Below are 25,102 nucleotides of genomic sequence, written 5' to 3'. Positions count from 1 at the left end.
TATGTGTTTTTTTTACCCAAAGTACTTTGCAGCAATGACTCATTCATCACCATTCTTCCTACAAAAATTAATGCCTGATCCAAAAATTCAGTTATTCAACATTTTGATATGGTATTTTGTTTCCTGAACTTTTTCTCATCTTTGAACCCCTTCAAGACAATATGAAAACAGATAAGGGCAAATTCTGTATACTTTCCCAAGTACCCTAGCTCAGAGACTAGACACATTCAAACAATTTGGTGATAAAGATAGTTCTGGGCTAGGAATCTGAACCTTAGTCTACTAGCTAGGAGTGTGATTTTGGATAAATCCTTTAACCTCCTGAATTGCAACATCCTATCTACAAACACAGGAATATTAAAATAGGAAAGAAATCCTCAAAACTCAGTTACATCCCATCTTCATCATCCACCTACTGAATTATTCCCATCAATACATAAATAAGTAGTGATACCACCATCACCCGAACCCCACATCCCCTTCCACTTACCACTTCATTTTTCTTATTCTCTTTATGGCAAGGCTGTTCAAAATTTTTTTCCAGGGGCGCCTGGGTGCTTAGTCGGTTAAGCGTCTGGCTTCAGCCGATGTCATGATCTCATGGTACGTGGGTTCGAGCCCCACATCAGGCTCTGTGCTGACAGCTAGCTCAGAGCCTGGAACCTGCTTCAGATTCTGTGTCTCCCTCTCTCTCTGATCCTTAATTATAAAGAACAGACTGATGGTTACCAGAGTGGAGGGTGGGTGGGATGGGTTAAACAGGTGATGGGGATTAAGGAGGACACTTGTCATGATGAGCACTGGGTAACGTATGGAACTGTTGAATCACTATATTGTACACCTGAAATTAATATAACACTGTATGTTAACTAATAGGAGCTAAAATAAAAACTTTTAAAAATAATTTTTTCCATTCTTTTTGGGTCTGTTTCTTTATTCCTAGGTTTTTTCTTCAACCCATTCTAATCAGACATTTTGTTTCTTGCACTCTAGTAAACCATATTTATCAGGGTAATCAATTATCTCCATTTTGCCAAATCAAATAATCAGTTCTCAGTTCTCATTTGACTGAACCTATTTGCAGCATTTAACATATTTGATCACTCTACACTTCTTGCAACACATGCTTAATCTGGCTTCTCTGATACCACGCTTTCCTGAGCTTTTCTCTTACCTCACTGGCTGCTCTGTATCAGTCTGGCTGGTTTCCTCTCTTTCTGATCTCTAAGAGTCAGAGTGCTCCAGGGCTCAATCTTCGGCCCACTTCTCTTTCAACTTACATTCATTCACTAGTCACACATTTAACTTTAAATATTATCTATGCAGATACTCGCAAATGTATACCCCTTTGTAACCTTTCATTTGTACTTCAGTTTTATGTACACTGTTTTGTATTAAATATCACCACTTAGATGTCTCATATGCACCTCATTTTTAACATATAACAAAACTTGCCCTCTTTAAAATCTTCAAATTACCTCTTTCCTTATGTTTCCCCATCTCACTAAGTGGAATACCTCTCACCCAGTCATTTAGGTCAAAAACCTGGGAGACATTCTTGACTTCTCTCTTTTCTTCTAATGTATTGGCAAATACTACTGATTAAGCTCTTGAAACTTACCCTGCATCCATTATCTTCTTCCTACTTCCATGATCACAAACATAGTAGAAGCAAGGATGCTACTGGCCTAAAATTGAATTGTGTAACATTTGGAAAGGTACTCACTTTGGGCAGGCATATAGCTGGTTGAGAAAATGGGGCATCTATGAGATTTAGAAAAATATGCCCCTTCTGGGAGCACATGGCTTAGCAGATTACTTTACAAAAATTAGGAAAGGGCTTTTCCTCCTCTGGGTAAAAATAACCCTATGCCAGGACACAAAGTTTGAGGAGCGGAGCTCTAGCTGTATTTCAGCTCCTATTTGATCCGCAATTTGCACAACTGTACTTAGGAGCCAATTCACCACTGTCCCTCGCCTAGAGCACTGCAGTCCCCTCCTACTCACCTCTTTACTACAATTCGTGTCCCAGTACATTTGGTTCTCCACAGAATTTCCAAAGCTGCATTTCCAAATTGCAAAAATGACAAGGACTCTCTCCTTGATCAAACTTGAGTCAGGCTCTTCTCTCTTCTCTAGTAGGCTCCAAACTTAGTCTCTGTCCTTGGCCTGCTGAGTCCAGTTTCAGCAAGAATCCTGCTGCATAAAATTACCTTGTCCAAGATACTTGCATAGATAACTATTTATTCCAGTCATCTTTAAAAAACTCCACTATAAAGTATCCTATTTACTCTCTATACCTTTAACCTCTATTTTTAGAATTTATTACAGTATGATATATTTTATATTCATTCAGTTATTTTTTCTTATCTGACTTCCCCTCTAAGTTGTATAGTTTCTAAAGGGGTTCATATCTATCTTATTTATTATTATTTCCCCCAATGTCTAGAATATACATTGGCATTAATACATACTCAGTACTTGTTGAATGAATGGATGATATTACTCTGTTTATATGCCATTTTTACTGTTGTTTTTCTGACACTGTTTGCTCTAATTTGAATGTTTTTGTTACTTATGTAGCCATATTGCAAGTGAAAAAATATTAATAACCAATTCACAGTAGCATTTGCCACAAGTAGAAGGTAATCTGAAAAACGGACATATTGAAAACAAAATACTACTCTGTGAAACACAGAGTTTGGGCCTCCTATTAAAAAAAGATTACAAGGTATTGGAGAGGCCATAAAGAGACACCAGCAGCAAACAGACTTTTTCCTCCTAAGTAAATCAAAATAATCGAGAGAAAAGTAAATTTTTTGCTTATGAGAATCAAAATTATTGAAAGGCATGCCATTAGACTACTTAAAATCACCACATGCATCATCAGTGGTTTACTTGTGCACACTGGGATGCCCTGCACGAAATTATTCGGTGTCTCACATACCTCACTCTATAAGGAATAAAAACAGCTTTCTCAGGTTCACACAACTGTTCAGGATAGACTCATATTTGGAACCAGATTTTCCCAGCCTGTCCCAGGACTCAATCCACTTAACTGTCTCCCTCATTTGACATTAAAACTATTCTTCATCTTTCTACACACCTGTAATCTAGATTTGGCCTTCCTTGAAGCGATCAGATATTTCAAATCTCTAGCCATGAATTGCACTCAAAGTTTACCCAAGGGCTAAATCAGGGTCTAGGAAGATAACAAATTTTATAGTCCTTAATACAAAGTCAATTACACCATGGGGCTCTTTTTTAAAGGGCTTATATCATTTACATGTGTGAAATGAAGTTGATGTGCAGTCAGAATGACAGAAACAGATGCTGCTGCCATCACTTAATATGAAACATATTTTTCCATTTTGGTGAACAGAAGGCTATCAGCTGCAGAGGTTATAGGTGAAAGGATCTAACATTTTAGAATCCATTGAAGATAAAATGTCTCCAAACTGCTCCCAAAACACATTTTGTTTTGGTCACTTGAATGCTATACGTTCCTATATTGAGTTAGGTTACAAACCCCATTGCTTAATGGTTTATATTTTCACCTCTGTTTCTAAGATATAAATATCCAGATTGAAAACCTGAGCTTCTGGCCACCTTCAGTCTGGTAAACATTGGTTTATTACGAATGGTTGTCATAGCAATAAGCACAGTATTGCAAAACCGAGATAGAACAATACATCCACATAAAATTTAGATAACTTAAAATATCCAATCAAGAATACTTAAAATAAAATTCTGAATTTTATATACTATAGCATATATTTTATGTACAGTATATATTTTATACTATAGTATAACCTTTACTTAAATGTCCATATTTAGCAGATTTTCCAGCCTTAACTTATTTATTTACTTAACAGTCATTTGTTGTTAGGAAGCAAAATGATGTGGTCAATAGGGTAAGAAATTCAGTATCATAAATTCCTGGATTCATATCTTACTTTTCCCACTTACTAGTTCTATGGTCTTAGGTTAGAAACCTTGCTCTTCTGAGGTTACAATTTCTCTCAAGAAATGTATGCCTTTCAAGGTTGTTGTGGAATTATATTAAATAACATGTGATTCAGTCTCAGTTAGCAGCTACTAGGCAACTAACAAATGTTAACCTACTCATAAACCCCTCTTTCTTCCTTGGAAGCAACCTTTCCTACAATGAGCTACCATATATATTATAAACACAAATATATGGTGCATAATTGTTGACTCAGAAGTACTCAGTGTAAAAAAAAATTCAAATCCTTTCTACCTTAGTGCCATACAATATGGTTATTCAGGTTGGAAAGCTGGACACAATTCTACTGTCCTCTGGTATCTCACTCCTTTGTACTCTTCAGATATCAGCCTAAATGTCATCTCTAAGGAGATGTATTCTGACTGACTCCTAACGCATACAGCTAGTTTTAATTCCCAATGTCCTTTATTTCCTTTGTGGTACTTATTACCATTATATAATCAGTGTGTGTGTGTGTGTGTGTGTGTGTGTGTGTGTGTGTGTGTGTGTATTTCCCTCTATTAGAAGGCTATAAGAGGCCTGAAAATACATTTTTCTTGTTACTAACAACCCCAATTGCTTGTCTAATACCCTACCACCTAGTAAACATTCAAAAAAATTGTTCAATAAATGAATGGAGATATGGTGTTGAACAATGAGAACATACCTCTTTCACTTATGCAAGTATTATTCTAAACTGCAAAACAAATATTAAAAAACTAACTTAAAAATTGTTCAATTACAATTAAGAGCATCAAATATGAAGAAGATGCTAAGGGCACTTATTTTTGAATAAAAAAGTATCTATAATATAATTTGATGAACGCTATGATGAAGAAATGTTCAAGTTGCTTCATAGTGAAAGACTTGTTCTAACCAAGCAAGAGGGGAAACCTGAGATTTCATGGAGTAGCTACATTCTGATCTAGAACTAAGTATAACTACAATATTGTCAGAAGCTTAAATGGTAAGAGAGTATCCAATGAAAGAGGTATTACAGTAAATAAACTCACATCTTCCATAGAACAGTTATCTAAAGGTAGAAAGAAATGCCAAACAAGAGTAGGGGGGGAAAGAGCATGTATTAAAAGTAACTTAACAGAGAGATCTTCAGGCTTAGCTCTGACATGCACAGTTTGGAAGTTATAATTCCCATTCAAAAGAAAAAAAAAGCTGAACACATGGCCAAACTAAAAATCAATTACTCTTCTTGGACCTCAGAAAACTGAGTTTTCAAGGTAAACCACCAGCCCAAAATCTCAAGAAATAGGTTCATCCAGAGAGACTATTTTTTTTTTGATTGGCTACCATAAAAAATGATCACAAACTGGAAATGTAAAACAACAGAAAGATATTCTATCATAGTTCTGGAGACAAGAAATCTGAAGGCTAGGTGTCAACAATGCACCTTTCCACCTATTGGTGGTTGCCAGAAATCCTTGGCATTTTTTGACTTATTGCTGGATCACTCCAATTTCTCCGTCTTCACATGGCTGCTTCCCTTTGTATGTATATATCTGTGTCTCTGTGTTCAAGTCTCCCTCTCGTTTCTCTTAAAAAGATACCACTCATTCGATTTATGGTCTATCTTAATGTAGTATAATTTCATCTTAACTTGATTACATCTACAAAGACCCTATTTCCAAATGAGGTCTCATTTACAACTATAAGAGTTAGGTCCGGAAAGAGGTGAGGTGAGCTGAAACAAGGAGAACTGCCGAGGTTTAGAGGAGCCAACCGAAACAAGCCAAATGAAAGTACAAGTCAAGTTTTGATCTCTTACTGCCACAGTGTAAACAAGAGCCTACATTAGAGAAAGCACTGACTACACTCTGTTCTATTTTTCTCCATGGAATGGTAATTATGGAGGGCCAGGTGGATCAGCACAGACATAGGGAGCTTTCTCACTGTGGAGGGAGCACCCAACAAAAAACTCCTGAAATTTTCTTAAACTGAGGGCCAGAGAGAGGCTGAGGGGAAGGGTTAGAAATGGCGAATTACTGAGTACTGAATCAGAGTAGAGGAAAAATGTCTTCAAGGGACCCTCTCCTGAGTAAGAAGGTTTTAGCAGATGTGTCGGAAGAAGACCCCAATAACAAGGCTTCTGAATTAAGTGCCAAGGCTAGGAATATAGGTACGCACAAGAGAACGGTTGCCCAGGTTTCTCTGAATTCTTGATTGTAGCTTCCCACAAAGGCTTCAGATCACTGACTGTGCACACTCTAGGAGAGGGAACATAGTTTTTCCTCATGAGGCTTGGCAGGTAAAGCCTTTGTAAACTTCCTACTATTGGGCCTAAAAAAATCACATAAGGTTTTGGGCAAAAATGGACTCCTCAAAGACCTGAATACATCTTTTGGGGGGAACACAATTCAATCAACTACAAATGGTAATTTTGACAGATAGCAGGAGACTGCATGTGGTCAAGGTGGGAGTAAGAATCCTAAGGCTGCATGCAGTCAAGGCAAAAAGATGCTTTTATGGACTTTAACTCCAGGAATCCCAACAGGTGTTTACAGAGAAGATCTGAGAAATATCTCCTCTTGGTTCTGGCTGGGAAGAGAAATAGTAGTCTGTATGAACTATGCCCAGAGTCTTTTCCATAACAAAGGCTTTTTCTCCAGAGAAAAAGACTTTTCCAGAGCCTTATCCTAGCTGTGGGATGGCATTCCACTCACCCCAGCCTTATCATCTCACCGAAGAGGGTAACAATTATAGTCAGCAGGGTTCAAAGCTGCAAGAAAATAAACTGGGAAGGGCTGTAGCCAGGGAAGAAGTAAGGGGCAGGGCAGATGAAAGGTGTACTACCGCACGGGGCCCCTGGGTGGCTCAGTCAGGTAAGTGTCTGACTTTGGCTCGCATCATGATCTTGTAGTCAGTGAGTCTGAACCCCCGTGGGGCTCTGTCCTTACAGTTCAGGTCCTGGAGCCTGCTTCAGAATCTGTGTCTCCCTCTCTGATCCTTCCTGCTCACTCTCTGTTTCTGTCTCACACTCTCTCTCAAAAATAAATAAACATTAAAAATAATTTTTAAAAAGGGGGAGGGAAAAATAATTGTAAATGTCATGATCCCAAGACTCAAGGCCACTAAAAGACGGAAATTTAATTAGAACATTATAGACTGCTCTGCCTCCCCATATCTTACTACCACACAAAAAGGCTCCAGTGTAAGAATGATAGATTAGAGCTGAAAAAGCTACGAGACAGATTGCCTCTGAGGAGTACTGAGGGAAGCTCACAACCAAAAGGAGAGGCAAGAGCAAAGACCCAGAGGAACTGGAAGTCTCTGGCATTTATAGCTATAGAACTCATTAAATATTGCTCAAGCCCTGGACAGATTACTATAAATCTTCATACCAAAGGTCTATTTCTATTGCTTATACAATAGCTTTCAATAAAATATAACAAGCATGCTTAAAGCTAGAAAAAACACAGACTGAAGAGACAAAGCTATCATCTGAGCCAGATGCACATATGCCACAGATGCTGGAATTATCAGACAGAAAATTTAAAATAATTATGAGTAATACATTAAAACGTCTTAGAAAATACATCTAAGAAAAGATGGGTAACATAAACAGGGAGATGAAAACTCTAAGAAAAAAATCTAAAAGAAATGCTAGAAATCAAAAACACAATAATAAAAATAAATATATAAAATTTTTTAAAAAGCTTATTTCAAAAAATAATTAAATATTTTCAGTAACCACTCATGAACACGATGCTACATATATCATCAAAAACCCTAATTCTACAACGATTACAAATAGATATAAAAAGACTAATAAAATTCATTTAAGTTTAGAGATACCAAAGCAATTACTCCTTTAAAGCCACATTGTTATCTTCATTCTCTTTTTTAATGTTACTTCTTTTTGAGAGAGAGAGAGAGAGGGAGAGAGATGGAGTGCAAGCAGGGGAGGGGCAGAGAGAGAGGGAGGCACAGAATCCGAAGCAGGCTTCAGGCTCTGAACTGTCAGCATAAAGGCCGATGTGGGGCTCAAACTCACAGGCCGTTAGATCATGACCTGAGCTGAAGTTGGAAGTTTAATCAACTGAGCCACTCAGGTGGTGCCCCTCTTCATTCCTTCATTCACACAAATGGTCCATCATGCTCCTGAGATCCAGAGAAAGGCTTTGTTTTTGAAAGAAGGGTGAAAGGGAGAAGAGTATTCACAGATTTAAATTAAAAATGTGCATTCCTTGGGGCACCTGGGTGGCTCAGTTGGTTAAGCGTCGGACTTCGGCTCATGTCATGATCGCAGGGTTTGTGGGTTTGAGCCCTGCATCAGGCTCTGTGCTGACAGCTCAAAGCCTGCCTGGAGGCTGCTTCAGATTCTATACTTCCCTCTCTCTCTGACCCTCCTCTCTTCACGCTGTCTCTCTCTGTCTCTCAAAAATAAATAAAAAACATAAAAAATTTTAAAAATAAATAAATAAATAAAAATGTGCATTCCCCTACTTTTATACTAGGTATTCACCATTTTTGTTCTGGCACTTTTGGTTACCAGAAGTGCCTTATATACTGGCACAGTCTGCCTTGTGTTATAAAAACCCAAAGCATTCAACACGCAGCTTATCAGACACTTTGAATTTCAGACTTGGACATGGGACACAATCTGGGGACTTCTGCTAAGAGATTTTGGGAATAGTTTTCCTTCCTAGTTAAAAGATATGTAAGGGGGCGCCTGGGTGGCTCAGTTGGTTAAGTGTCTGGCTTGGCTCAGGTCATGATTTCATGGTTTGTGAGTTCAAGCCCCGTGTTGGTCTCTGTGCTGACAGCTCAGAGCCTGGAGCCTGCTTCAGATTCTGTGTCTCCCTCTCTCCCTCTGCCCCTCCGCTGCTCGTGCTGTCTCTCTCTTTCAAATATAAATAAATGTTAAAAATTTCTAAATACACAAAGAAGGAGGAATCCCCCATATTTCTTCTTATACATATATATATTTCATGGACGTAATTGTAGGAGAACATGAAGTCTAGAGCTACAGTAGCCACGTAGCAACCATGATTCAGTAATCATAACCATGAAAAGTCAAACCACCAAATATGGCGGTTCATTAATGGCTGGAAAAGTGTCATCATTAAGATGCTACATTAGCTAATTCTAAAATCTGCCCCACATCCAGAATTCTTGTTAAATATCCTCATAGTTTCAGATTATTTTAGTTGTGCATTGTTACTTAGAGGATAAAGAGCTGTTATACATCTCATTATACTGTCCAAAATTTTGCATTCCCCACTCCAACCTGTCTGTCTACCTGAACCTGACCTATATTACTCAAAAGTCCAATGGATTTTCAACACCTGACAATCTCATTCCAATATTTAGGAAAGATTGCCCTGTGAGATTGTGGTGATTAGGCTTAATTTTATTAACCATAAGAGTAATTCCTTTAATTAACTAAAAACAAATAAACAAAATAAATTGAAAGACAATATATATTTCTACTTGCTTTGGTGCCTTTCAAGAAGCATTGCACTTAGTAAGAAACACATTAGTAAAAAGCAAAATAATAATTCACTCCCCCAAAGAGTAAGGAGTGAATCTCTGTGGTTATACACACATGCAGTCCTTTATTCACCCAACAAATAACTACTGAGCATTTGTTATGCAGTAAACATTATTCTATCACCTATTTGAATGCTACCGTAACTATATAAAAATATCTGAAAAATATCATTTTTAACAGGCTATTCAGATGACTGTAATGATCTTCCAGGTTTAGGAAGCACTGTTCTGTGTTACATGGATATTTGTCATGTGCTCAGTAATGCTGCCCTCAGGGCACATATATTTTCCATCTGGGAGAAGGTAAACAACAAACAAATTAACAAATAAATATAAGTATTATACAGAAAAATAAATCATGAAAATAGCAAATTAGGGCAATTGGTGTTATTTTATATCCAGTAACCAGGAAAGTCCCACTAATAAGATGGCATTTGAGAAAGATTTGAAGAAAGGAAGCATGTGACTCATGGGATATCTGGGGAAAGAGTGTTCCAAGAAGAGGGACCAGGGGAGTCTCTGGAGCAGGAACTTAAATGGTACGTTTAAGGAGCAGCAAGGACACCAGACAGGGAAGTCAAGGCAAAGGAAGAGAAACTGAGGAGATGAAGTTAGAAAAGTAGTGGAGGGGCTGATCTTAAAAGCTTATTAGGCCATTGAAAAGTCTCTGATATTTATTCTGACTGAAATGGGAGGCCAATTGGTGACAGTGAAGAGAAGAGCAGGATCTAAGTCAAGCTGTAAAAAAACCACTCTGCTTGTTGTGTTGAGCATAGGCCACAGGAGGAGCTAGTGTGGAAGCAGGTGAACCAGCTGGACGACCAAAGCAGTAATGTGGACAAAATATTTGACAGGTTGAACTAACATGATCATAATGAAAATCATGACAAATTGACCAATTCTATACGTATTTTGACAGTAGAGCCAACAGGATCTCCTGAAAAATTAGAAGTGGAGTTTGGGGAAAATAGAGTGAAGGATAACTCCATGATTTTTGTATTTGTTTTACTTATTTTTTTTTTCTGAGCAACTGGCAGGAAGGAGTTTCCCTTTAATTAAACAGCAAAGTTGGGGAGGAAAAGGCAGAAATTGGAGTACAGTTGGAGACATATAATATTAACTTTAGGATATTTGCAATACAATGTAATGTAAATGACAAGTAGTCATTTGAATCTGTAAGATTGGAGTTCAGGGAAGAAAGTCAAGTATGGAGACAGAAATTTTGGAGTTGTTAATATTTAGAAGGTATTAAAGCCATGAGATCTGATAAAATCACAAAGCAAGGGACTATGAGTAAAGAAAAGGCATGGTCTAAGGATATAGCCCCAAGACAACCCAAAGATGAGAAGAACTATTTGGGGAAATGAGAAGAAACTATCAAAGACAGAAAAAGTACCCAGTGAGATAAAAGAAGAATCAAGGAAGAATGGTGTTGACAAACCTAAACTGAAGATTTGGGAATAAGCACCTGTGTCAAATGAGCTGGTCATTAGGTGACCAAAGAGGAAGTCACTGATGGCTTTGGCAAGAAAACTTTGATGGCATAAGGAGAGAAATGCCAAGAAATAAAGGAAGAGAGAAATTGGCCACAGGTGATAATCAATTGTTTTTCTGGAAGTTTTGTAATAGAGAAGCTAAGGAATGGGATGGGAGCTGGAGAGGGAAGTAAGTGCAAGATATTTTTTTTAGTGGATGATATTCTATTAAATCATTATGCTGATGAAAAATCAGAGTGTAAAAATTGATTATAGAATAAATGTGAAATTGTCAAAATTCTTTAAAAAGCACAGGAAAATAGGGACCAGGGAAGTGTTGGTCATAAGTAGGAAAACAAATCATTTTTTTTATGGTAACAAAAGGATTTGTTATCCTAAGTGGATACCAGCACATTTGGGCTGGTACATGTGATACCATCAAGTGGTACCCCATACCAGACCTCAAAATCCAACAAATCCACTTTTCAGTTGACAAGAAGGAAAGATAGGTCATTTTTCTATCTTTCCACCAATAGGCTCTGTTAGAGAATTTTAATAGAATTCACAATCTGAATGAATTTAGTTTTATAGAGGTATTCTAACTCAATTAGCTGGAAAGAAACTAGCAAAAAAAAAAAAGCAATATTCAGATATGTAGTCAATCAAAACTATCTTGACTCCAAATGTTTACTAATAATTAATAAAGAAAGGAGCAAAATTTAAAAGCTTTCTTCTACTTGAGTATACTACTTTTACTATTTTTCATGTTACCCATATGGCTAATAATAACATAACTCTATAATGTATCATTTCCTTCTGACTATAATTGGTCCTACTGATAGGGTGAGGCAATCAATTGTGGCCTGACTTAGTCAATGATGACATATTTCCTTCTACTTTCTCATACAGTTTGACTGAAGAGTTCTTGGGTTATGGCAAATTTGGTATTGCAATGATATTTTAAAAGCCTATAGAAACATATAATACACTGAAATGTTCATATCTGGAAGAGATTCAAAAGGTGATTAGCTTTGCCTGCTACCCCACTTCAGGCCAAAGTCTCTGCAATGCTGACGCATCAGTTCTTGGATCAGGGTCAGACTTGATCAATGTCCAGAATAAATCAATGATATGAGAAAAGTTGAACAAGATTGGCCATTAAGTCTTTGAGAACAACTGAGGTTTATATTTCTCATTCTGATGACCTAACAAAAAAGTAGAATAATGAAACTACATAGTCTTAAACTTTAAGCTGATTTTTCCGTAGACTGCAACATATTTTCAATATTTGATAGCTTAAGAATAGCACCTCTAAACACAAAAACATCTTTGTTTTATTGGAGAATATCTGATACTTACATATAAAACCAAAAACTTTTCACATTTATCCAAAAATTATGGCTGAACTACAATTACTTTATTTCTAGTAGTTGTTGGGAATCAGTCATTCTCCGGCTTCTGATGTGTTATATTGCTTCTGCCTCTTTCCAAATTAGCAGACCCAGAGTCACCCTAAAAGCAGACGAGCTTTTCTTTTTGGCAGTACAAAATTAAACTGTTTAATTTCCAAATACTGAAAGCTCATCTTAATCGAACCTAAACTTTACCCATCATATAGCTATCTATCCTGCACCATGGCTAACTGAGAATATAAAATACTTAGTTCTGAAAGAAGAAATGTCATTATGTAATATTCAATATTGTCACCTTTTGTACATTACTTGATGAGTCATTAATAAATACACAGATCTGCACAAAATATATGGCATTGGAAAAGAAGAGGAAATATTTGCAAAAAATGAAAGTACCTGACAATCAGCAGAGATGGTGTCTTAAAGGACAAGTTGAGCTTTTCAAGTGATCCAACGTGTATGAATCATTAATATATCTTCAATTATTTAGTACATAATTTTTATTTTTTAATGAATGCATCATGAGAAGATTTATAATAATCTTTTTAGTGGCTACAGTAACACTTCTGTTTATGTAAATAAGAATATGTCTTGTATATATGTACCCACAACCACATTCTGATACTAAAAACCAATTTTGACATTAACCAGTTACCCATAGATATCAAAAAATAACATTTTAGCATTTTTAAATACCTATGTCATAAGGAACTGCAGTAGAAATATAATTATACCCACTATAATTATCTGACATGTAATTCCACAAGTAAAATATAGTAACATAAACACATAAATGTTTCTAATCATAGTTTTCTACCTATGGGACCAAATCTAGCTTTTCTCAGTTTTTTCCTAACTAGAACCTTAGTGGGTGAGTCAGAGCTAGAACACAAAAGAACGCAAGGAGGGAAATGAGTCAGGAAATCTTTGGGGGGAAAAAAGCTAAAAAAAAGTACTTAATTTTCTTATTCATATTAATAGAAAACAGTTCTGTCCTCATGATGTCAACTAATACTATATATGCAAAGTGAATAGCACAAGTCAAAACCTTTCACTAATTCTAAAAACATTTCTTTTGAGTCCAGAGCCCCATTCATCATTCCTCCTATCCTATTTGTGGTTGGGGAGTGGGAGGAGGGTGCAGAATCCTCAGCATTGATCACACATCAGAACAAGGCCTGTTTATCTGGAATCAGCCTTTCCCATTAGAGGAGCTTAGTCCCACAGCTCTCGAGAAGCACATGGCTTAGATTTTATTATCTATGAATCGTGTTCCTATGAAGGCAACATTCAGAAAGCAGGATAAATGGAAATATCTCTGAGTGTCCATTTGTGGTGTGAATGCTTACAGTGGCTTGTAACATCCATTGCAATGAGCCCTGGTGATTGTCCACACAAGGTAGGAGCAAAATCCTGCTTAGTTTGCATCTACCAAAATGTGAACATAATTCCTTTTCCTCTTGCCTTCTACTCTATGCCCCAATAAGGTCACAGCCTGCAGATATTTAATAGATGACATTATTCGATAATTCTGTAGCCCCATGTACATCCAGCATTATTTTTCATTAAGAGGTATAATTGTATTGTCCCATTAATCAGTAATGAATTAAACCTGGTTCTTATAAATTGTAATGGCAAAATAGTTTAGTTGAAAAAAGATGGCACTTACAATCAAAGACCTACAGCCTGCCCCAAGCTACCAAACATTTATAACTGCCAACCTGTCATAGGTCAGGTTCCCTTGCTAGGTTATGGGGACGGAACCTGATTGCAAATGAGTGCTATGGGATTTTGATAGGAGAAGACTGGATACATATTTACAGCAGCTGGGCAAGGGCTTCATGCACTCTCCAGTTTATCACTTTGACATTCCTCCCTGTAAGGCCACAGGGAATAAGGCAGTGACATTTGTGAGATAACAAGTTCACTGGAGATTGTCTCTGGGATTGAGTCAGGTCTCAAAGCAGAATTTAAACAAGTGTGTACCCCAGAAGTCCCAGTCTGGTTATAGTCTTACCTGCACTTGTTTCAAACACAGCAGGGATGCACCTTTAACCTCTCCATCCCACTCCTGGTGGCTACACTGGAAACCAGAGTTCACTTCTAATTGGCTTATTCACTCTGAAAACACACACACACACAGAGTCTACCTTAAATGAAGTACGAGTTTCTTGTTTTTTCACCTTGCTCATTGAGGCAAACATCAGTGATCTAAAAAGAAATAAAAAATGTCTGTTGAGTACAAGGTTCACTCCAGTTCCTTCTCTAAAAACATTTTGCGGTAGCAAGTCCTAACTAACCTTCATTTAAACTATTCATTGGTTTAACAGACCTGTGCCATTCCTTCTGATGAGCTCACCAAACTAGTATCCATGGCATGATAAACTTACAGGCATCTTCCTGGCCCTCTGCCCAACTATGGGCCGACTAGTTAAGCCGTACTTTTATCAAGAGTCATTGGTGTTTGTTCCTACCCAGTTTATACCTGCTGAAGTTATCAAGGTAATTAAAATATTTAATGAACTATTGTGTAATCCACTGAAATATGAGTTCAAAAAACAATGAAAGGTGTTTTGCTGTGAAAACCAAGTTTAATGTTGCGAAAAGATGCCCTAAGTAGGACCACTATCAAAAAATTGCTATTGAAATTCATGTAAGTGAAATGCGGGAATCCAAAAAATCTAGATGGAATCTGGAAATAGGCAGCCTCATACATATTTTTAAGTCTGACTCTTTCTCTAGAAATGGAACCTGAAAATAGGGTATGAGAGACACAGCCTCCTGGGTCCAGTTTAGTCAAGAATGAAGATACAGAACTCTAAGTGGTGGAGCTCTGCTCAGAGAAAGGCCTCAGATTATGTTAATGAAATTGGCAAATGAATATATATTTAAATGTTTTACATTAAAATAAAATATTTAAATGTGTACATTTTATTTTTTATGATTCCCCCTTAAAATGACTTTTTCAATTAACCTGCCACCCATTGTTCCTAATTGCTTCATGTAAGAAGTCTGCTTCTGTTTTTCTAATCTAACCACATTTCACTTTCTCCTGTTATTCTGCTTTCCCAAAGGCAAATGCCTCATAATAGTATTTATTAAGAAATCTGCCTATAGCATAATGGAAAGTGCTGATGAGTAAAAAGAGGCAAGTCTTTGCATTTGAACAGGGAGTAGTGATAAGGAATCCTATCAACCTGCATCAATTAAGATTTCATTTTGGCTTTAATTTACTTCTAACCCTGTTATCAACCCATGCCATTTTGCACTACTAGGGGGAGAGGGTGGCCAAGTCACTGGTGCAGATGTAATGTATGGCAATTTAAACTGAGTCAATAAGTTAATTACTTTGAAATAATGCATACATCTCACACGGAGTTTAACCAGGGTTTATTAAAAGATGGGTTACTTATGCCTTTTTGCCCTCCACGTATCCTTCTTTAAAAATGAGTTTACTAGGAATTAAGCAAGAACTCCCAGAGAGTTAATTTTTTTCTGAATTGTGAGCTTTTTATAACATGACTTCTCAGAATGTAAATGGTTAAAAAAGACTCCACAGCTCACCTTCACCACCCTTCAGGTACATTATCAGCAGAAGGCACATTTCTCTTCACTCTAAAATTGTAGAAAATGACACTGTTTTGAAGCCTCTGGGACTCCTCACTAGACATGAATATTCAGCACCAAGAAGAGAAGCTTCAGCACATCAAATTAAATGCAACTTTTAGAGCTTATTATTTTTAAGTCATTTGCATCTCTTCCCCCCCTAGACTTCCCCTCCCAATTGTGGAAGATGAGTGGGCATCTCTACCCAGTCAGCATGGATTTTACCTGAGTCTTCACTTAGGCAAATGATTGCCTTCACAGGGACTCCAGGTTGAGGAGCTTGGGCAGATCACATGGAACAGCCATGCAACCACCAAACAGTCAGTATTACATTGGATAAAGTTATCACTGACAAGCTTCACAGTACTGTTCAAGTCCTATAAAAGTAAGTATGTGTTAGGAAATCTCAATTAGGATTGTTTGTTTGCAAGTATCAAAAACCCAACTCACGTTCATTTATGCAACAGCAGGAATATATTGTTACACTTAATCTGGAAGTTACAGAGGGATGGACTGGTCTCAGGCACAAAAGTCTGAAGGGGTTCAAACAGCATTACCATATCTCTCACCCTTTCCCTAATCTCTGCACTCCCAGACAACCTCATTGTATTACGGGAGAGATAAGGTATGTGATCCTCAGAGCCTAAAACTTCAGCAAAAAGAGTACACCTGAATGTCGATGTCAGCCTCTTGATTGTGCAATCCCTACTTGGACTATATGCCCAAGCTTTTGGCAGGGAAATCAGGGCCAAATAATTAAGAACATTGTCAGGATGGCAGGAGGTGGCAAAAAAATTTCCAAAAACAAAACAAAAATAGATACAGAACAGACAAAAAAAAATAAATAAAATAAAATAGCCAACATCCACAAATATGCTTTAGAGGTGCCAATAGGAGTGGTAGGCAGGGAAAATATGTGTCGGGTAATGAAAAGGACGCAAGTTTTAGAATCAGAGTTCAGTCTTTGAAAACCGTTCCTACCACCTACAAGCAGTAGGTGCCTACATTACTCATCTCTCTAAGCCAGTCTTCCTACCTGCAATGTATGTTCTAGTTTGCAGGATTATCTCAAGAATTAGATATCCTCTTTGTAAAGTACTTAGCATAGGGCCAGTCAGATAGTGGATGTTCAGTAAAAGATATTTTTTATTATTTTGGTGAGGCAAAGGAGCCAAGATTAATTCTAACCTCAACAAAAAGGAAGTAGAGAGCTGAAAAGATACAATAAAAAATAAAGTGTACTTTCCCTAACAGGAAGTAAATAAATGGCCATATTTGCTTTAAAATATTTCAAATAAAAATTAGCATAAACTTATAACAACTATTTAACATAAGTATAAATGTATTGCTTTATGGTAAAGTAATATAGTGGCTCATTTACAAGCCAAGTATGTGTGCAGAATGTATAGATGCAATAGATACATGGCAAATTGTTACAATATCCATATTCACATTGATATTTAATACACACTGAATAATTAGCACAACTCAAAATGGGTGTTTCTAAAAACAGAAGGAGAAGGCAGCAACAACGGTTTATGAATGAGTAGGGAGTGGAAGGCTATTTAGAGTTAGAAATCTCTTTTCTGGCTCTCACACTAACCTCCTCTGTGACCTTGCCTGCCAGTCTATTAACTTTTCAAGGCTTTCCTCATCTACAAAAGAGAGAGCTGCTGGGCCCAAATCACCTCCAAAAGACAGTTTGTGTTTGAGAACATGTCAGGAAAAGGAAGAAGGTTTATTTCAATTAAATTTCACCTCACCCTCCCAGGACAAACTTATTAAATGAGCAATTAATTAACACATACCTATTTTTCTTATGCATTGCACATGTATGTTAATTGAGTTTTAGTGTGTAAGGCCAAATCCATTAAATAGGCATATTTCGGAGTTAATACGGGAATTCAAATCCACAGAATCGCAGTGCTATGGAGCCAGAAGTAATCTTAGAATTGTACTAGCCCAACCTCTTTATTTTACAGATGAAGAGAATCAGAACCAAATCCATATTTTCTGAGCCTGAACTTCTATTCTACCATTCCACTTAACTGAGAGATTTTTAATGGTGTAAAATTATTGTTTAAGTAGTAGGTCTCTCAACTACAAAGGGAGAAGACTATAAGAAAAAATGATCTAGATGGTGTCCCGAAACTGTTTGAAAAAATGTCCTTGAGAAGGGAGACCTGGGAAAGACATTAACCACAGAGATGAATGGAAGGGCAGAAGGGGAAAGAGAGCCTCAGAGAATTGTGACTTCATCATCTCCATGTCGCACAAAAGCAGCACATTGCTGTCGATGCAGTGAAGAATCAGGTAGGCGTAAGTCAGAGAGAGAACTAAATTATAGAATTCAATGAAAATATTCACTTTATTAGTGAATGTAAGGTTACTTAATTAGCAGTTGATAGGGAAAATGTTAAATAAATGTCATCATGCCCTGCAACTGTTTTGAGTAACTACAAGAAAATTCTAAACAAAGAGAAGATGATTATTAGTAGGTAATAAGTGCCAAATGCCTTGATAAATCAATAAACCAGTTGTACTTAATTATACAGATTTTCAAAAAATCATAAATAAACAGCCTCTGTAACCTTATCTTTATGGCCCTGCGAACAACTGCTAAGAAGTGACGTGAGCAGGACATTTGGAATGCTGGAGTAAGGAGCTCAACAGACCTTCTCAAAAAGCAATGATAAAACTAAATGAAATTATCAAAAGCAACATTTCAGAATTTTGAAATGGACCAAAAATACAATTTCATCACAAATGGACCAAAGGCATACAACAAACTAAAACGTTTATTCAAAAAAAAAATCCTAAAGTTTTGGTAATAACAGTGGAAATCTGGTGTTTTAGCCTGGAGCTGCTTCCAACTCCTAACCAGCACCATCAGTTTCCAGCTCTACAGGGGTGGGGTAAGCTGTGAAAAACAGCAGTTTTATTGTCTAAGAAGAATGTCTTGACTTGGAATAAAGGTCAGAAAAAGCCCATGTTCCTAGGGACTCAGAAAGAGTAGCCATCTTGATGTTAAAAGAATGGAGAAGACCAAAGTCACAGTTGGCCTAAGATGATGATGGTTGGATCTAGTAACAAACAGGCAGACTAGCTAGAAATTTATAAGGAGACCTAGAGACTGAGATATACATATTGGGTCTTGAAAAGAAATTAAATATCCCCAGTAGTCTGAGAAGCTGCACATTAGTACACGGTGAGACTAGGATGCAATTCACACACCCCTGGCTGATCATGAGGCAATATAAACAGGTAGAGATGAAACAAGAGGGCTGAGCAGCAAGTCAGGGAAGACTTATAAATTGGAACACTGAATGCATACCCCAAACCACACATATATCCATTGACAAAGGGTGGAAATGTTACTGACTTATGATGTTTGAACATGAAGGAAATCAAAATATGTCACACCAAAATATCCTACTTTAACACAAAGATTATTTTGAGCTGAAGGCATTTGAGAAGCAGATATAAGAAAAGCTCCCTACCTTCTCCCTATTTGCCTAAAAGCAGGACATAAAGTGTCAAAGGGGTCTCTCCTGCCCTTTCCATCAAGAAGAACAAAAGTTAATCACTGGAGACAAGAATAGATCTTATCAGCCTAGTAGCCTTTATCTACCAGTAGTTTTTCATATATTTTTACCTTCCAATGGTTTGCTGGTCTCAGAAGCCTAACATGCCTTTCCTTTGTCTTGTCATTTCTTTACAAATATACTGTTCTTTTTGAATAAGCTATATAAACCTGAATTCTAAGCCACCTCTTTGAGTTACTCTTACCTGAGTTCCTCATACACACACATGTTAACAAACTTCTGCTTGCTTTTGTCTTGCTAATCTTTTGTTACAGAACTTCAGCAAGAACCAAAGATGAATGAAAAAATGAATGAAATTTTTTTCTTCCTCCCCTACAAACACCACTTCTGACCAATCATTGCCTGAAACCAAACCATGCTGACTCAAGGATGACCTCTAGGAAACCAGATTTTTAAATAAAAACAAGAATTAAAAAAACAACAACAACCAGAAACACTAAAGAGATATCAGTAGCTACACATCAAAGAAGAGATAGACTTCACAGAATTTCTTGTCCAACAACTTACTAAACAAAGAAACAACATAGAGGCAACAAAAAACCCAGAAGGGAATAAATCAGAATCCAGAATGTCTACAATATATCAAAAATATGCAGTTTTTAACAACAAAAACATTAAATACAAAAGGAAATAGGAGTGCCTGGGTGGTTCAGTGGGTTAAGCATCCAACTCTTGATTTCAGTTCATGATCTCACGGTCTCACATTGAGCTTCATGCTGAGCATGGGTCCTGCTTGGGGTTCTTTCTTTCCCTCTCTGCCTATCCCCCTCTCATTCTCTCTTTCTCTCTCTCTGCCTCATAAATAAATAAGCATTAAAAAAGAAAAAAAGAAAAGAAACAGAAAAGTTTGATTCCTACTGGGGGGAAAAACATCAGAAATTGGGAACTATTTTTGAGGGTTTCCAGATAGTGGCCTTGGCAAAGAAAAAGTACCAAACTGCTATCATAAATATGTTCAAAATACTAAAAGAGCCATGCTTAATGAATTAAAGGAAATTACAATGACAATTACATATTAAACAGAGAATTTCAAAATAAAATTTTTAATCGCAAATTCTGGAGTTGAAAAGCATATAATTTATTCCATGAGGCAAGTATTACCAAGGCCAAACAAAGACATAACAAAAGAAAGTAAGTCGCAGACCAATATCCCTTATGAACATAGATGTAAAACTTCCTTCACAAAATATTAGTAAACCAAATCCAGTAACATTAATGTTGATTCTGATGATGATAATGATTATATACCATGACCAAGTGGGATTCATCCCAGAAATGTAAAGTTTGTTTAATATCTCAAGATCAATTAATGTAGCATGCTTATTAGACTAAAAGACCAAAAAAAAATCACATAATTATCCCAATAAATATAGAAAAGGCATCTGATAAAAATTCACCATATTCATTATTTATTTAAACACTCAATGAAGCAGGAAAAGAAGGGAACCTTTGTCAACTTGACAGAGTATTTAAGAAAATCCACAGCTAACATCAACCTAGATTTTGCTTCCTCCTAAGTTTGGAAATTAAGGAAGACTGTCACTGTTTGATCTTCTGTCACTACTTCTATTCAAAATTGTACTGGAGGTTCTACCCAGTTCAATAATACAAATAATAATAATTATTATTATTCTTTAATTATATTAATTATAATATTAATTATTATTACTATTGTTATTGAAAGGAAGAAATAATGAAGAAAAAAGCTGCAAAATTTTTTTCAGTCACAGACAATAATATCTTATAGGAAATCATAAGGAATTTACAAAAATACTACTACAACAAATCAGCAAGTTCACAGAACGCAAGATTAATATTTAATAATTCATTGTATTAATACAATAACAGTGAGCAATCAGAAAAGCAAATTAAGAAATTTCATCCATCATAGCATCAAAAAAGAATAAAATGTTTAGGAATAAATTTAACAAAGGAGTGCAAAACTAGTTTACTAAAAGCTATAAAATATAGCTAAGAAAAATTATCTAAATAAATGGAGAGACATTCTATATTAATGTATTACAAAGGTTCCATAATGTTAAGGTGGCACTTTTCCCCAAATTTATCTTTAGTTTTAGTATATTCCCTGTCAACATTTCAGCAGGTTTTGCAGAATTTAAGAGCTGTCCCTAAAATATAGATGGAAAAACTAAGGACCCAGAAAAAGTAAAACAATTTGGAAAATAAAAAAGGAAAGTGGGAGGACTTACTGATCCTAATTTAGAAACATAAAATAAAACTGCAAAAATTAAGACTCGATGGTGCAAACATAAGGGAAGACATACATATCAATGGAAGAGAATTAAGAGTCCAGAAACAAATCCTTACAGTTATGGATGATTGGTTTTCAATAAAGGTGTCAAGAATGGGGAAAGATAATGATGGGATAATTTGATATCAAAAAGGAAAATGATAAATTTTGACCCTTTATCAATGTCATACACAAAAATTAATTCAAAATGGATCATAGTAAATACAAGACTGAAAATTATAAAATGTGTTAATAAAAAGCACAGGGAAAATCACTGTGACATCAGTTTCAGCAAAGTGTACCTTTCACTCCAAATAAAGCTAGAGAACCAGTCAGTGCAGAGATGCCTGCCTGGTGATCAGAAAGAAACTCGAGGCTCTCTCACTCTCTTACTGACACTGTCCATCCTTCCGGGAGCCCTGGACTTGCTGGAGCTGGACTATGGCAGTTAAACAATAAACTTACTATATGACCCAATAATTTTATTCCTACCTAAGAGAAACAAAAACATATCCACACAAATACCTACACACAAATATTATTTATAGTAGTCAAAAACTAGAAACAATTCAAATGCCTACCAACTAGAGAATGGATGAAGAAGCTATAGTATATCCACCCAATAGAACTATTCAGGAATTAAAAGAATCTAACTACTAGTCAATGCTACAACATGTTTAAAAACATACAAAAGATGCAAAAGATTATGTAATATCAATTTATATGAAATGTTCAGAATAGTAAAATTATAGAAATAGACAGCAGATCAAGGGTCACCAGATGCTGGAAATGGGAGCAGAAACTGATTGTCAATAGGCACAAGGGATCTCTTCAAGATCTATCCCTTTGATAGAAATGTTCCAAAACTAGATTATAGAGACACTGGCAAAACTCTATAAATTGACTAAAATCATTACATTTTACATTTAAACAATTGAATTTTATGGTATGTAAGTTTTTCTTCAACCAATTACAAAAACAAGTGAATAGATATGATGATAGATAATAGATAAATAGATGAGAGACTTTAAAAAGTTAAGTGACTGGAAATATAATTCATGACACTTACAAATGATATGCATTGAAACTACATAGTAGGATCTAAAACATCCATCATTTCTTGATATCCCCTCCAGTAGAGGATAGTTCAATCAGTCCTCTGTTAATTTCAAATCATGATTCAAGAGATTTGGGAACTGAACTATAATGGGGACAAATGAGCAAGAGATTTTAAAGAGTAACTTAATAACTACATCATGGGGAACTTAGGTGGCTCAGTCAGTTAAGTGTCTGACTCTCAATTTTGGCTCAGGTCATCATATCACAGTTCATAGGTTCGAGCCCCACATCAGACTCTGCCTGACAGTGCAGATTCTGTACTATACAGTGCTCTCTCAAAGACTGCTTTGGATTCTCTCTCTCCCTCTCTCTCTCTGCCCTTCCCCTGCTTTCTCTCTTTCTTTCTCTCTCTCAAAATAAATAAATAAACATGAAAAAATTAAGAAAAAAAACTAAGTCAGTGTATGACATAATAATATCAAGATAAAATGTCACTGAACACTAAATTTCATGACACTCCACATAAATAATGTGTAAAATAGATGATAAATGGATGACACCATGACTGTTGAGATCTCTGACTCCTAATGTCAATATCGAAAAGAATCTGAGTGAATGATTTAAACGCTCATTAGAAAAGTCAGAAAACTTAAATATTCACATTTTGCATCTTTTTCTCTATCCTAGCCAATAAGTTGATAACTGTGAGGTTTCCAAAATCATTATTTTCCCAGATAAAATACCCCAGAAATCCTTTTCCCACATGTGCAATAATTTCTTACCTCAGAAAGACAAATAAGAATTTTCTCCTTTCTCAGGATGGACAAAGCTGAAGGAAGCATTTTTCTCCCATACCCTACATACATTCAAAGAAAATAAGTTATTTATATCTATCAACCACAGAGTTAAAACCATAGAAACTTAAAATATTATTTTTAAGGCACTGGGGAGAAATAGAAGTTGGGGTTTTGATTTTTTACTTTGCTTTACTGTTTGGAGTGTCATTGTAACTACTGTATTGTAAATGATGGAAAATAATTGCATATGTTAAAAAAATGGTGTTATATTCAATAAAAAAATAAAAAATAAAAATTAAAAAAAAAAGGCACTGGGGAGTCTGGCATGCTTGGAAGCTAAAAGTTAATTGCCAGAGCCATAGACAAGAGTGTCAACACGAGCCAATAGTCCCTGAAAAAGCAAACATCAGTGATCAACAGAAATTGTTTCCTTACTAGTAACTGAAGTTGCTCAGGGGATGTGGGTTGTTATGGAAATTAGAGTGAGGATGAGGAAAATTAGGAGACTGGGAAGTATTGTCATAATGGGCACAAGTTCATCTACAAATTCTGTATAAAACCTTTCACCTTTGAGTTATGCCAAAAACCAGCCTGATCTCCTGTTGTTATCATGTTCAAATTAAGTCTCCCAAAGTTCCGAAAGCCAGTCCCATCTGTGTTTTTGCCTTTGTTTACCCGGGATTATTATAGAGTCTGAGTTACAGGGAGAAAAGGGCATATCATGGCATTTAGTAATAAGTGGACCTTATTTAACAAGCCTGACAGATTACAGCAATCTTTAATACTAGAGTTTGATTCCCAATTTTGTAAAAAAAAAAAAAAAAAAAAAGGATAGCATTACCCTGTTTTTTAGCATTACACTAAAAAGCAGTGACACATTTTACAAGAGAAATTCTTAATCACATTCAATTTAAGCCAGGAATGGGACTGTCCATGCAGACTAAACATTTAAAATAATTCTGCTTAGGGACTGGAAGAAGCACTCCTGGTTTGCTAGTCTATGTCCTGAAGGTACACAGCTCAAAGCTGCATCATCAATGTTATAAGCAGCTGGGAGCAGGGAGTGAGTGTCCACAGGGAATCACTCATAAAGACCTCATACTTCTTCGTGACTATCTCCTCTTTTCACAAGCAAATAGAGGCAAACTTCTCTGTTCACTGAGTGCTCTTCTAGATGATATCCAGTCCATATTTTCATGCACATTCAAAAATAATTTAATTACCTTTTCACTAGAGTAGATTAGAGGCTGGTGTCTTCCTTTATTTACTTTTTAGATGTTAATGTTGATATTGCCATTGGTTTCGAGAGTAGTTCTTTCTCAGATCATGAAGCTAGCAATCATTAAGAAGACAATGAGGTATGTGCATTTATTTTGGTCTTTT

General features: G+C 36.2%; 2 long non-coding RNA genes across 2 annotated transcripts in view; both read right to left on the bottom strand.

Moving 5' to 3' along the window:
- Positions 1-530, bottom strand: part of LOC115293153 — a 42,211-nt gene extending 41,681 nt beyond the window's left edge. Inside the window, exon 1 of the long non-coding RNA XR_003909390.1 lies at positions 491-530. This is a non-coding gene — a long non-coding RNA (uncharacterized LOC115293153). The remainder of the gene's footprint in view (positions 1-490) is intronic.
- Positions 531-660: 130 nt separating this feature from the next.
- Positions 661-23,780, bottom strand: LOC115294699. The gene is made up of 5 exons (XR_003910071.1): positions 23,705-23,780; positions 16,233-16,384; positions 15,966-16,016; positions 14,552-14,612; positions 661-699 (listed from the first exon to the last, which is right to left on the bottom strand). It is a non-coding gene; the product is annotated as an uncharacterized LOC115294699 (long non-coding RNA).
- Positions 23,781-25,102: the final 1,322 nt, after the last annotated feature.

The sequence above is a fragment of the Suricata suricatta genome, chromosome 6, assembly GCF_006229205.1.
Source record: "Suricata suricatta isolate VVHF042 chromosome 6, meerkat_22Aug2017_6uvM2_HiC, whole genome shotgun sequence".
In the NCBI taxonomy this organism is placed as follows: domain Eukaryota; kingdom Metazoa; phylum Chordata; class Mammalia; order Carnivora; family Herpestidae; genus Suricata; species Suricata suricatta.
Note: the sequence above shows the minus strand (reverse complement) of the source record. Positions and strands in the feature narration are given on the sequence as shown.